Source organism: Xyrauchen texanus, chromosome 44 (assembly GCF_025860055.1).
Source record: "Xyrauchen texanus isolate HMW12.3.18 chromosome 44, RBS_HiC_50CHRs, whole genome shotgun sequence".
NCBI lineage: Eukaryota > Metazoa > Chordata > Actinopteri > Cypriniformes > Catostomidae > Xyrauchen > Xyrauchen texanus.
Window position 1 is genome coordinate 27,004,496 of NC_068319.1, and position 15,548 is coordinate 27,020,043.

The following is a 15,548-nucleotide window of genomic DNA, read 5'->3' on the forward strand; positions in this document are numbered from 1 at the left end:
AAGCCAAACTCGCCTGCTTGGTCGCACACTGAGGGCCCTCTCACTCAATTAATTTAGTGTTGTTGACGTGTGGTTGTGTGTTCCACTAGGGGGCAGTAGAGGACCTTGAGTTGGGTTGATATAAAGCTCTTTTTAAAGGAACTGCCACTAAACCACTCATATTTCTCATCTAAAAACCTCTCTGCAATAAACCACACCCGAAAAATGCCAAGTTAATAGTCATGTCATAGATTTATTGTTCACCACCTTTCATTTTTCATAGTCTCAACAACACACCTGAACCTAAACTTGTTAGTTTGTGTATGATATAGTTGATTAGAGAAAGAGAGCTATCAAACAGTTGCAAGCAGAACGTAAAATGAAAATAAATTAAATTGATGAAAAAGTTTGTATTAATATAATTTAAGGAAAAACCCTTAAATGATCTTCTGCAATATCTACATCAATAGCAAGATCTGGTTGACTTTTAACATCAAAAGGAATTGCAAAAATAATTAGATGTTTACATTTTCTGAAGAATATGTGAGTGGTGCTTGGCCGTGCAAAACTCAGCACCATGATGCTAGTGTCAGAGGTCTCCTGTACTGAGATAACAACCTGACACCTACCTGTCTTCACTTGTAAAACAGCAATTTCATCATAGTAAATGCCACACATTTCATTCCAAAAAGGAGGTTTAGTGTAAAACATGTTGAAAATTAGCACACATGTGGTCAATTCATTAAGAGATGAGCCGTTTCCTCACAAAAGCAGTTTATTCCTCACTCTGAAGCATCTCCTCCAGACATCCATTAAAAACAAAGTGGCCTCTTGTCTCTTCATCAGTGTACCACCCATAGAATGTCTATGGGACCAATACGTTATGCATTGCTATGCTAACCTTGTAGGTTGCCCTTGATTGAAGGGCTCTGCTAGGGTGTCGTAGGTGGTTGCTAGGCTGTTCTGTGTGGGTGTTTTTTGTGGTTGCTAGGTCATTTTAAAAGAGTCTGTCTCCAATTCTCTATGATATTCTGGACCTCCCTCTTTTTTAACCTGTTTTATCGTCTGCCAGGCTGACATCATAAATCTGATCACTTACAAACATAAGTAATAATGGCACACTTTTATTTTGGGTTCCCACGCAATAGCTTTATTACACACATTGACTGTGGTTTTACTACAGTAATCATAGCTCAGCTATGGTACTTGTAGTGAAACTACAGAGTAACCATATTAGAACATGATATTTGTAGTAAAATCTTTTCAGAGAAGCCCGCCTACTTACAGTATTTACTTGTAGCTGCACATTACATTAGGATAGGTGAAAAGATTTTAACTTCAAACTAATTTAACACTTCATCTTTAAGATATTGTAAACCCAGGTGGAATTTCCCATTTCTAAACATTAATAGATCCTTTACCACCGATTAAACTGTTTCCATGACAACTGTTCATCCATGCATCAAACTGCTCATCAATGCATTATACTGTGAGAATGACAACTCATTTGCCCTGTGTCCCAGTACGTGCTGGACACAACATAAGCCATCAACCACAAACATAAATCAGCCCCATAGCACACATGGCTCAGGATTCTGAACACAGCCCAGATAGAATCAACTGTTAGCTACTTTTAAGTTTCTCATATGATTTTATCAGTGGGCAGAGCTGAATATGAGTAAATAAATCTTGCTCACTGTATGCGAGTGGCTCCATGGAGAGTCAGAGTCAACAGAGCTTTATTGGCACGATTGTCTGCATTTACATTCCTGTCAAAGCATGTACAGTGCTTAAAGGGATAGTTCACCCAAAATGATTTTATTCTCTCATCATTTACTCACCCTCATGCCATCCCAGGTATCTTTGACTTTCTTTCTTCAGCAGAACACCTTTGAAGAAAAATAGAAGAATATCTCAGCCCTGTAGGTCATTAAGGTCCTGCAAGTGGATGGTAATCAGACCTTTTGAAGCTCCAAAAGCATACAACTGAAGCAAAAATATCACTTTTGGTGTGAAAAAATAAAAACGTTTAAGTACTTTTTAACTATAAATCATTGTTTCCAGTCAGTAGCAGTATGCGCATTCACAAGAGAGCGGAGTTCACACGGTCTCTCGTGTGACGTATTCGCTTTGGCATGTTACGGATGTAATCTCAAGTTTTCCTCTCAGTTGAGACATCCAGGATGAGCACACAAATGCACTGTTGTGAGTATATAAACAGAGACAAATACAGATCTAAACCAAAACCATCAAAGCTTCTGTACAGCGTTCCTCCTATTCAGTTGTAAACAGCACCACACTTCTGAGTGTGTTGCAATGATTTGTAAAAACAAAAGTACTTATATATTGATATTTTTCACAGCAAAAGTGATCATTATGCTTTAGAAGACATTCATTTAACCAGTGGAGTAATATGGATGATGTTTATGCTGACTGTCTGTGATTTTTAGAGTTTCAAATGTCGGATCACCATCCACTTGCATTTAAAGGACCTTCTGAGCTAAGATATTTGTCTATTTTTATTCAGATGTAATCTACTGAAAAAAGAAAGTCATACACATCTGGGCTGGCATGAGGGTGAGTAAATGATGAGAGAATTAAATTGTTTTAGGTGAACTAACCTTTTAAAGTAATTAAATGGACAATACATTTGACAAATGAAGGGGAAACAAAAGAGAAAGGTAAATATAAAATCAAAATGAAATAAGATTAAAAATAAATAAAAATTATTCAATAAAAATGAATAAAGTTCAAATATATTATACCATGGTCTGTTCGAATACTCTATTCTGTTTGTCTGAAATGTGTGTGTTAAAACCGTTTAATATACAGGTATTTCCAGTCAGTTTTAATCACCGTTCTATATTAATGTGCCTTCCTTTCTGTCCTCCGAGATTTCAATGCCTGTTCAAACTACCTCTGGATGTGAATATAGTGTTTTGTGTAGCATGTCCGATGAGTCTCAGAGCCGGGATTAATTGTCACATCACAAAACACAACATCATCAAGTCATGTAATGTCATCTTTAAATGTGATTTGACGGTTAAAGCAAATGTGAAGCGCTATAGAAAGAAAAGAATAAAAGAAACAGAAGAGAAGAGAAGAGAAACCTGTGTTCATCAGCCCAGTATTACTAAGTCCAACCTGGAGATAATTAGGAATCGCTCACTTTCCTCCAAGCTATGTCTTTTTTTTGTCTGGACTCTGTACATGTTTGAAGTTGTGTCATACATTTCCAGGTGCTCACACAACACTACAACAATTTTTTCATCTATTTTTCCAGATTTCTTCTGCTACTACGTCAGTATATCAGTGACATCTGGACAATCTCAATGCGGATAGGCTTTTGCGACAACGTGTCATACAGCTACGCGAATGAAGCGAATTAATCGATTTCGCGTTTTCGAGTCGTGCCATTCGCTTCATTTGCTAGGTGTACGATTTTAATGCACTTTGCTTCAGGTGGTTCTTCACCTCCACATTGTGCATTAAAATCATTTAACACACCTAACCACTGATTATGCCTTACATATAAATAGTTTTTTGAATTCCCCTGACAAAGTTCACCAAACTTCAACTCCACGTATAATCCCCATGGGGAAATTCTTAATCAATATAAGTTCATCACATGACTTTCACAATTGCAATTTCACTTTACATTAAGGTTGTATATGTTAACATTAGTTAAAACAATAGTTAACATGAACTAACAATTAACAATACTTTGACAGCATTTATTAATATTCATTAACGTTAATTTCTAATACGCTATAGATATTTTTTTTATATAAAAGTCATATAAGGTAGCATTAGTTAATAGAGTTGTGACAAGTCACTTGTTCAGGTATGCAGGAGGAAGCAGGAGCCGGATAAACAATCCACGTAAGGTTTTATTCACTTATTTTATCACTCAGTTTAACACACGGTTTGCTATTTAGAAGGGCACACACACACACACACACACACACACACACACACACACACACACACACACACACACACACACACACACACACACACACACACACACACACACACACACACACACACACACACACACACACTCAGGTTGGATACTCTCCCTTCTGGTCTGGACTGCCCTTATATCTCTCTCCTGCTCTCGCTGCAACACAAAACAGCTGTTAGAGATAATTTCCCACAGGTGTCAATACTTACTGCTCTTCCTCTCCTGGCCTCACTCGCCACAGAACATCGCTCGACCACGCCACCATGGCCCCATCTCCACAACATTATAAACCAACACTAGTAGTGCACAAAGAAAGCATAATAAAGTATATTCATAAATTAACGTTAACTGAGATTAGTAAATGCTCTAAATAATTTCCATTGTTAGTTCATTATAGCTAATGGCTAACTGCGAACTGCGTTTTTTAACAATGAGATCAGTAACTGAGAACTTCTGTTTTTGCATGATGCTGCATCTTCACTAGATGTGAGTGCAAGAAACAAAATATGTTTGATTGAAACATTAATGAAAATAACACTGATTTCATAACACTAACTGAAAAATACTGCATCGCTGTATGCGTGTGGCTCTGTGATGAGATCTGAATGAAACCACTCTGTGTGTGGTTTAGGTCTCTGAATGCCGGCAGGAGACGAGCTTTACCCAGCATGCCCTGTGAGAGATGGATAAGCTGTGTGTATCTGCCTGCCCACCTTCTCCAGGCTGGACGGTGGATAAGAGTATTTGTGGAGAGAGAGAGAGAGGGAGAGAGCGAGAGAGCGTGTGCTCATGACACAGCGGGCTGTCTGTGATGATCTGTCTTTCTGTGTCCCATGCTTTCTCATATCATCCGTAACCACCCACCCATGAGCAAACACAAAACATCAGCTCACAAAAAATTATCTGTCCCTTGAAATGTTTATTGTGGTGCTGTTTTGTAAAATATATAAAAAAATTGGTTAGGGAGTACTTGGTTCACCCAAAAATGGTAATTCTGTCATTTGCTCTCATGTAGATCCAAACCTGTATGACTTGCACTCAAAGGGTCTTTTCTATGCTATTACAAACAATGTTGGGGAAGTTACTTTGAAACTGTAGCTTCCCAAGGTTCCAACTACTTATAATGTAAAATCAATCAGCTGTCCATCGTGTCAGACATCCTGTGAATCAGTGAGAGGAATCTGTTTTGCTTTTAGGTTTCGTTTGATAGTGTCTTTTTAACGCAGTTCAGGTCTGCCTCTGCTGCGAATCCCTTCTTGAAGTTATGAGTACAGGATTAGTTCGTGTGGTCGTAAAGTAATTAATCTATTTTTAAGCTAATCTTTAAAAAAATAAATTAGCTACACTAAAAGCTACCAACAAAAACATATCTAACTACATAGAAGGTAATTAACATTTTTCACATTCTTCTTGTTTTGATTTTGGCGATTCACATTCTTCATGTATATCACCACCTACTGGGTAGGGATGAGAATTTATATTATATTAAATATTGATATGTTTCTCCCCCACTCATGTCATATGGATTTAACCACTGGAGTAGTGTGGATTACTTTTATGCTGTGTTTATGTGTTTTTTGGAACTTTTGGTCACCATTTACCTCCATAGTATGGATCTACATAGCTGAAATATTCTATAAAAAAATCTTCGTTTGTGTTCAGGAGAAGAAAGAAAGTCATACACATCTGGGATGGCATGAGGGTGAGTAAATTATGTGAGAATTTAAATTTTTGGGTGAACTATCCCTTTAAATAATTTGGTTTCCCCAGTGCTTCATATGAGAGTATACGGTTTAGATGAGCGTGTTTGATTTCTCTCTCGGCTCTATTGCTGTTTTCACAGTATATTGTGAAAAATTTAGCATTTTTGACTCTACAGCACTACTCATTGGAAAATGTAGCTCGTTACTGGTAAAACCTCAGTATACTATTGCAAAAAAATACTGTAATACTGTTGTACTACTTAAAAGTTAGATGCGTAACTACTTTTAGTTAACTTTTCCCCAACTCTGACTACAAAGAACTGGGACTCGTGCTTTAAAAACTCAAGCCTTTAAAATGGAAACATACTGTAAGCACCATAAAAGTATTATGAAAAATCCCTTATAAAAATCGAGAGTTCATGGCAAACTTGCCACAAATTCACCACTGATCATTTTCACATGCATATGAGCTTTGCGTCAAACTTGCAGAAAATTGTCCATTGTTGCTAAAGGTTTGCTGGAGGTTCACTACTTCTGCTGTAGAGCTGAAAACTTCTGGCAAACATTTGCGGCGAATCAAAAGCTAATTTGCATGTGAAAATAAATAAATAAATAATATTTTCGTTAAGTTCACACAACTTATTTACTCAAATAATTTACTCAACAGAAGTATCTGGCATTATGCTTTCACCTATGCAAGACTAATATGTAGAGATAACTTTAAGCAAGCAATTGGTAGGTTGATTTCCCCGAAAAGTGTAAACACTGTGGTTCTGTGGCACTATCAAGACATTAATGTATGTTTGAACATCCTGACCAGCCCAACATATTGGCTCAACCGATGGTGTGAGTTTGGGGTTGGACTATCTGTTTACCTCACCAATGGAAAACAGGGGAAGGGGGCGACTTTCCATGGGAAATGCATGCCGTTTGTCGGATGGAGTGAAAAGGTCCTTAAGAGACCCAAAGACTCAATTTTGAAATGTCTAGTTACTTTGTTTTGCCTTTGCAGGAGAGTAAACTGTGTCACATCGCCAGTGATCGCCGTCAAATAACCAACTCTTATTCAAATTGAAAGAGTTCCTGTGTTTTTGTCGTTCCACATTCCAGTCAGTGTGAACAACCTTAAATGTGGTGTTTAGATACAGTAAATCAACAGGTTATTTAGCCCGAGGTAACCGCTACTTTCAAAAGCCCTTTTAGTATCACATTTTTCATAATTGCTTTCACATCGGTCACATGAAGGCCTTTAGATATGCGCATTTAATGACAGCGCTTTTTCCTTCGAGCTCAATGTAACCTTTTGAGGCTACAAAAGTTCACACAGGTAAGCATTTTGCACGGAGAGCTATTGAAAATGAGGCCGGTGTGCTCATGCATTAAACATGAAGTCCCTGTAGACAGCAAAAAAGAAAAAAACGCTTGTCTAACCGATTCCAATTTCTAAAAAATTCCAATTAACTATCTAAAATGAAATAAGAGTCCTCTGTGGCTGCAAAATCATAAAGCCCATCTCATTCACCCCCTCTCCTCTCTAGGTTTTTAAGATAATTCCAGTCTTGTGGATGAAATTTTCCAGGCCTTAAAATGTGCCAAATGCGCAATTGGTGGGCAAAAGTACAGCAGGCACGCCGGTAGGGGCAACTCTTTAGTATTCCAACCACTGATATGAATGTCTGCAGTGATAAAGGAAGCTTTTGGAGCAAGGGAACAATGAAGGGAGATATGGACAGAGCACAATCTTCATGAACCCCTTGAGGCAACATCTATGAACCTATGTGAAAAAATGGCCACACCAGACAGTGGCCCATCATTTATAGTACTGGTGTACTGAAAATCAATTATGTTATTTTGGGCAATTTAGCCCACACTTAAATACTATTCTCTTTTTTTTTTTTTTTTTTTTGCTTTGAATATTTTCTGTTCATCTTTGTAGATGTTATTTAGAATGTGTAAATCTGTAAGTCTACAGTGGGTTGGTGCTGGATATTTAAATATTAAACCACTCTGTAAACATTTGACCATGACATAAATGTGCTATATAATCTCATTACAAGTGGTTTTTATTTGTACGAGATGGGATTTCATATGGCTTTGCTCATATAAAAACAGTGTATCATTTATTCACATTAAGTACAACCAATAAACAAACAGAATTTCAAATCGAACCAATACAGGCATCAAATTTGAGCTTGACTCCTATATAATGCTTTATTTTAAGAAAGGAATGTATGTGAACAAATTCGTTACTCATTCCATATTAATTTATGCAATAAAACTGACTGATGTATGTCAATAACCTCTAATACGCTTTTCTTATCTTTCTCCAAACCCCAACGTTTTCGTTCATCCGTGGTACACTAAAGTAATTTTCCTATTAAAATCATGGTTTGGGTAAGAGGGGTACACTTTATGTTTCGGTTTGGGTTAAGGGTTATACTTAGGAAAAAGCAAACTTAATAACATTGGGGGTTTGTTTATTTTCTCTATTGTAGTAAAAGTTGCACATTTTTGTACGAGCCATCTCATATGATTCTTAACAATTTTGCCACCTCGCACTATTAATAAAACTAGGTTTTAGTTGTGGGTTACAAATTATACTTTACATTTTTTAATGTTTTATTACAACTTAAAAATTGTAATAACATTGTTCACTGGTTTCTTTATTTTTCCCTATTGGACTAAAAGTCATATGTTTTTGTATGAGCCATCACATTTAATTACAGTACTTACAATTTTGGCATCTTGTACTATTAATATAAGTAGGTTTTGGGTTTGAGTTTAAACTTAGAAACAAAATGTAATGACATTGTTCATTGTTTATTTTTTTCTATTGGAGTAAAGTAAATAGTTTATGTATGAGCCATGTTGAAACTATTGATGTGGGTTTGGATTAGGGGTTATACTTAGGAAAAATTGTAATAACATTAATTGTTGATTCATTTATTTATCTCTATAGGAGTAAAAATGTTGTTTTTGCATGAGCCATTTCGTACATTATTCTTTACCATTTCGCCATGACATATTAATACAACTAGGTTTGTGGTTTGCATTAGGGGTTAAACGTTGGAAAAATTTGTAATGGCATTATTAGCCAATTCGTTTATTTTCTCTATTGAATTCAATTTCATATGTTTTTGTATGAGCCACTTGGTACGATTTCTTACGATTTCGCCATGTTGTACTATCAATGCAGGTTTGGGTTAGGGGTTAGTAGGATAAATCGTAATAATATTGATCGTTGGTTCATTTATTTGTCCTTATAGGAGTAAAAGTCATATTGTTTTTGCATGAGCCATCTTGTAATTTTTTTTTAATACAAATTCCTCATTAATATGACTAGGTTTGGAGTTAAACTTAAAAAAAAAAACAATCTTTTTTTTTTTTTTTTATGAGCAATCTCATTCAGCTTCTTACTTCACCGTCTTTTACTATTATTAGTTATTTACATTTTCCTGCACATCATGTCATTTCAATCAGCACACATCTTCAATTTGCTGTGTATGCAGATAATCAACATTTGAGTGCAAAGAACATTGAATTTCCTTTCCACAATCCTTTTACAAATACATTTAAGATGCCTCTGTGTGTCATTAAAAATGTCTTCGTAAACACACGGTATATTAGCTACTTTGATGCAGCTTCTATGCAGTAAAATTGCTTCATAATATAATTGGCTCATAATGCTGTAAGAGGGTGTCCTGTATATCAGTGATCGTTCTCTTGAACACTATACCTAAAGAGATCGGGAAAAAAAAAAACAACAACTCACAGCCAGTAAATATGCAAGTAGTCATAAAATCAGAGATATTAAAAAAGAAGGCACTATGATATTCAGCCTTGACGCAAAGCGAGATATAAAACGTTATAGTTCTCTGGTGTTTTCATATGCCTTTTCTTAACAGATGGCTCAGATAATTGACATATCAGTTTACTTGGACACATTAATTATTTCCATCTGGGTTAGAGCCCATGGTGAGTAGCAGGAAGACTCTCTGTTACAAAAGATATCAGCCATGGAGTTCCAAGAGAATGTCTATCACACATCATTACTGACAGCAATCTCTCTCCTTGTCTTTTCTTTGTATTCATTCTATTTCTCTTGCAGCAAAGACAGCTTTGTTGATTATAACAGAAGCATTCTGGTGTTTCACATTTACTTGTTTAACGTAAAGACGTTGTTGTTATGCAGTTTGTACAAGGCAAATCTTAATTGCCAAGTTATTGGTGAACAGCAGGTGCGCGCCCCAAAGGTTTCCCAGACAGCTTGAAAAACATCTTTGAAATCTATACAGCGATGATTCATCTTCTGGAAACACTGAATCTATCAGACTTTGGTTAACCCTCCCTTACTCATCTGCTTTGAATGCAGTCACTGACCATTGCCGAACACCCCTGTAAAATTTACCCTAAAAATGACGAGATGTGACCCACGAGCAATGATTCGTTTTATTTTCAGAAACCCAAGCATGCTCAGACATTTTGGCGTACCGCCTCAAAAAGCAGAGTAAACATGGACAAACAAAGTACTGCCCGGTTCCAGATGTTTGTTGGAAATAAGGACTTATTTCGGAGGCCTATAAAATGTACAACCTTGATTTCTCTATTGTTAATGAATTTTTTATTGCATTATAAAAGTGAACTGCAGGGGGAAATTTTCTAAACTAAGCAGCGATGTTGGGTGTAGTTCATAAGGCTTATGTGTAATGAGTCATTTTCATTCTTTCTTCTGATGTTTTCTTTGCACTTGGCTGCAAGTGTGCTCGATTCACTTTGCTGGCTGTACGTCTGTCTTGTTTTAACCCTAGCATGTTTTGAAACATTGCATAAAGCCTGGTCCCATGAAAATGGTGGAATTTTTGCAAAATGATATTATGTGGTTGCTTACACGGATCACAGCAGTTTCTAGGTGAAATGTCCACTGTGTGGCGCTAAAGCAAGTTATTGTTTTTCCAAAAGAAATTATGTTTTTCATGTCATGTAGTGAGTTTTAAATCAACAAAACATACCGCCCTACCCTAAACCTTAAACCTAACCGAATGCGAGATGCAAATGCGAGATGCAAAATGCAATTACTGATGCAACCACGTAATTTTGTTGTGATTCTATGACACTTTCGGCTCTTGTGTCGACTCGTGTGCTCAACACCCTATTAGTTGAGCTACCGATGATGCTCAAACAAGCTTGGAAAGGTAGATGGTAATGTAATGCAAATGTAAAAATGGATCACCTTACTTGTCATACGTTATCGTAAAAGTGTATACATGCCATTAGATAGCATTATGTGAGGAACAGGGGAAAAGTAAACGTTTATGACGTTTTACTGGTGAGTTGTGTGAAAGTGACTAAAGATAATTGCTGTTGTAGTGACTCTAGTGTTTATTTTACCAAATGAATGGTAAGTGAATGCACAATGTACAAAGAGCCACGTAAGATAATTTATCATCAGATGTAGTTATAGTTATGATTCTTTGAGTTGGTTATAATGGCAAACTGAATAAATGAGTTAACATTGTTACTCATATTTAGTTAATCGCATAGTTTAACATTTTCATTTCAAAAGCTCTGATAAAGATCTGTCTATCAACTACAAAAATGTCTCAGAACGGTGTCAGAGTTTTGTCAATTGAGTTATAGAAGCTTTAATATAACAGAGGAACCAGGAAAAGGGGTTTCAGTCATTTGTATCTTCTGACATGCCGTTTCAGTCAAAATCTTTTTTAACCCGAGAGGTCAGTTAAATCTCAAATGTGCATTTAGAGCTGTGGAGCTTGACTCGAAGACCCAAATCAATAGTTCACATGAAAACCGAGGTCAAACAATTTCTCAGAGGTACAAATTAGATTCCACAGAAAGAGCATGCTTCAAAAAAGTGTGTGGAAATACTTGCTTTCACAATCAGTAACCTCAGAGAACTTGATTCCCAGTTCTCACAGAGAGTATTAATTCATCATTTAGCTGGAGAGCTCATTTTCACTGTTGCTTTTGAAATTATCATTGGCAGCAGGCAAACACAAATTTGTCTCCTGATTATAACAACGGCTCCCTTGAATATCATGATGGATTTTCGAAACGTACATGAGCAGTAGAATAAGCTGCTCATTAATTGACTGTGAGCTTTCAACTTTTTGAGTTATGTCACGTCAGCGATGGCCAGAGGGAATAGCTCAAATGCTCAAATTTATACTGGCTTTTGTAGACCACATATTAAAACAGACTTCATAAGTGTCTCCAAGTGTTCATATAACTATCATGGTGAGAAAAATCCTTTTTTTTTTTTCAACTGTTTAATTTAGTTTTGTGTACAATGATGTCATCTCTCAAATATCCTTGGCAACAGTAAGTTAACCTTGAACAACTTTACTCTGAACGTTCATACAAAAAAATACCTATCTAAAGAACTAGTAAACTCACAAAACTTAAATGCTGAATGAACACTGATAAGCCAAAATATTATGACCACTCACAGGTGACACGAATAATGTTGATCATCTCCTAACAAGGCCACATGTCAAGGTCTTGGTAGATTAGATGGTAAGTGAACAATCCAGTTCTCGAAGGCTATCCCGCCTGGTCCAAACCGACTGAAGGCCTACTGTTGCACAAGTCACAGAAAATGTTAACGATGCTTACGGGAGGAATGTGTCCCAACACACAATGCATCGCACCCTGCTGCAGATGGGGCTGCGTAGCCGCAGAGCAGTCAGAGTGCCCATGATGAACCATGTCCACCATCAAAGTGCCTACAATGGGTACGCCAGCATCGGAACTGGACCTTGGAGCAGTGGAAGAAGGTCGTCTGGTGCATCACATGGACGGCCGTGTACATGTGCGCTGTTTACCTGGGGAAGATGACAAACCAGTGGAGGGAGTGTGATGCTCTGGGCAATGTTCTGCTGGGAAACCCTGGGTCCGGCCATTCAAGTGGACATCAATTTAACACGTGTATCTACCTAAACATCATTGCAGGACAGGTACACCCCTTCATGGCAATAGTATTCCCTGATGGCGGTGGCCTCTTTCAGCAGGATAACGTGCCCTGTCACACTGCACATTGTTCAGGAATGGTTTGTAGAACATGATGAAAAGTTCAAGGTTTACCCTGCCCTACAAATTCCCCAGAATTCAATCTGATTGAGCATCCATGGGATGTGCTGGACCAATAAGTCCGATCCACAGCAGTTCCACCTCACAACTTACTGGACTTAAAGAATCTGCTGCTAATGTCTTGGTACCAGATACCACAGGGCACCTTCAGGGGTCTTGTAGAGTCCATACCTTGGTGCTGTTTGGCGGCACACAGAGGACCAACAGCATATTAGGCAGTTGGTCATAATGTTTTGGATTATTGGTGCATTTGGGTTGTGTGCTGGAGCTCATTGTATTTTTATAATAACAATCCACATTTCATGGCCACTTGTACACTATTTAAACAAACTCAACCAGTTTAAATGGAGATGGATATAGCGGCAGGCAGAATGGAAGCTCTAAACCGCCAGCAAAGATATAGGGAGACCCTTAACCTAACTATTTCTCTAACCGGGAGTGGAAGTGACGGCCCCTTTTGGATTTGGCACAACCCCCTTCGGAAAAAATCCCGCCCTCTTTTGGAGATTCCGCCCCATTTGGAAATCTCCGGGCTACATGGTTTAGTTGGCATTAATCCGCAGTTTTCCACCATTTGGTGACACCATGATGAGTCAGATTGCTGTTGGACTATTTTCTAGTTCTGGAGAACAACAAACATTATAAGTGTTAAAGTAAAAATAAGTTCAGGAACTTGTGTAGTTGTTGGGTTTCATAACCACTTAAAGAAGGTAATGATATTAACATAACTTATCGCAGGCTATCGCTTCAGGTCATCTACCCACTGTGGAAAGACAAAAATATGTAAAGTATTATTGACACATGGAGCCACTGGTTTTGTATTTTTGCAATTTTGACAAATTGAATTAGCTAAGCATCACATTATCTGATAAAAAAACTCCAATACGAGGAGAAACACTGGAGACCGGAAAACAAAAACAGGCTTCCATTTTTAATCATGGAACACTTCCGCATTCCCCCAGAATGAAATTTTTGTCATTATTTGTTCCAAAATGTTGTTCCAAACCAATATGACTTTTTTTCTTCTATGGGACATAAAATTTGATGTTTAGCAGAATGTCTGAACTGCTCTTCTCCATACAACGAAAAGGGATTTAAACTGTCATGCTCCAAAACAGACAAACAAAACACAAAAAAGTGACCATATTACTTGTGAGGCTTGCTTTCGGTTTTCCTCAATAATTACACAGATTGACACCTTTTGCTCACTTTTGGAATATTCATTGTAAAAAACCCTTTAGAGAGTCTTCAGAGGTGTGTGTGTTGCACTGGTTTAAAATGGCAAAAATTGAGTGCCCAATACAACTGTATCTAAATCACTGCACAGAAAAGCTTCTTTGTCTCAGGAATGAATAATAACCAATGTTTCTTACTTTGAGCCAGGAAGATCTCTTTTCAGGAAGATACGGTTGGGTGGAGAGCTCTGGTGGTTAGAAAAAAGGCAGAATCTCTCTTACAGTCATTTTTCTTTGAAGATATAAATCAGATATTGTGTCAGAAGCCTTTTTGGGCAGCATTAGAATATGCCATGTCTGGCGGATTGGAAAGATTAATTATTTGAGTTTTATTTCCAATTGCCTTCCCTATATCATCTATACAATGTTAAAGGAATTGTTCACCTACAAATGAAAAATCTGCCAGTATTTACAAACCCTCTTGTCGTTCCAAACCTATATGAACTCAAAAGTTTACATTTTTGAAGAATCTTTCCGCAGCTCTTTTCCATTCAATAGCAGTTCATAGTACCATTAAGTTGTCTAGATGACTTGTGTGCTATTTTCATAATCTTCTGAAGCCATATGATATTTTTGCATGAGGAACAGACTGAAATTGAAGTTGTTATTCACTGAAAATCTTCCCCTTCCACCGAAACCCATGTTTAGTCTGTATACAAATAAAAAAAATTGTGTGTCAATGTCATTAAAGCCAAAACAGCATTGGTTCTCACTAGTGGTCGACCGATGTCGATATCCAGAGAGCAAGGTGGGCGATAGGCCGATACAATGCTGATATATAACACAATTTAATATAGTGAATAACATAAGCATAAAATGTTAGAAATCTGAAATACTGAATCAAACCAATTGCATATAAAGTGCGTAGTACATTTACTTACCGCACACGTGAAACGCTTTTCCCTTTAAGTTGCACTAGCGACTATTTAGCAGAGATGGGCCACTTCTATTAAAAATTAATGGGGAAAATTAGAACGCCCAACTGCAGCCAGCGGTCAACGGATGTTGATAGGACGTCCCACCTTACAGGTAAAAGATCCAATCACCTTTTAGATAAAGACATCACCATTAACATTATTGAGGTAAAGAAGCACCATTTATCATAAATTGGTAGTCCGATTTTTTTTTCCGAAATATGTTCTTTGTTCGTAATCTTGACCAACTGTTTTTTTAGATTTTGGTCTTTCTCCATTCAAGTAGATAGGAGCTGCACTATCATGAATGGAAATAGAGAGTGTTCTAAACATGGCTGACTGTAGACAGACAGTATTTGTTATTAGTTTTATTGATATTTGCATTTTTCGTATTAGACAAGACAGTTAAAATTACAGGGAACTGTTGAGGAGAGAGAGGAAGAATGAAACAGGCGAGCACTTTAACATTATGAGCTCAAACGCATCTGCCGAGGCTCTGATATGCATACCGTTTAAATGACACCGTGTTGCACACCCGCCTATTATAGTAGTAACACGATGCACATAACAACAAAACCGTGACTGGTCGTTTACATGTCTCAGTCACTTCACATGCAAGCAGCTGATTCTCGACGCCTTCAAG

At 37.3% G+C, this 15,548-nt stretch overlaps 1 protein-coding gene across 1 annotated transcript in view; it reads left to right on the forward strand.

Annotated features, from left to right (window-relative positions):
* galt (galactose-1-phosphate uridylyltransferase) overlaps nt 1-15,548 on the forward strand; it is a 169,143-nt gene that overhangs the window by 16,419 nt on the left and 137,176 nt on the right. The window lies entirely within an intron of this gene.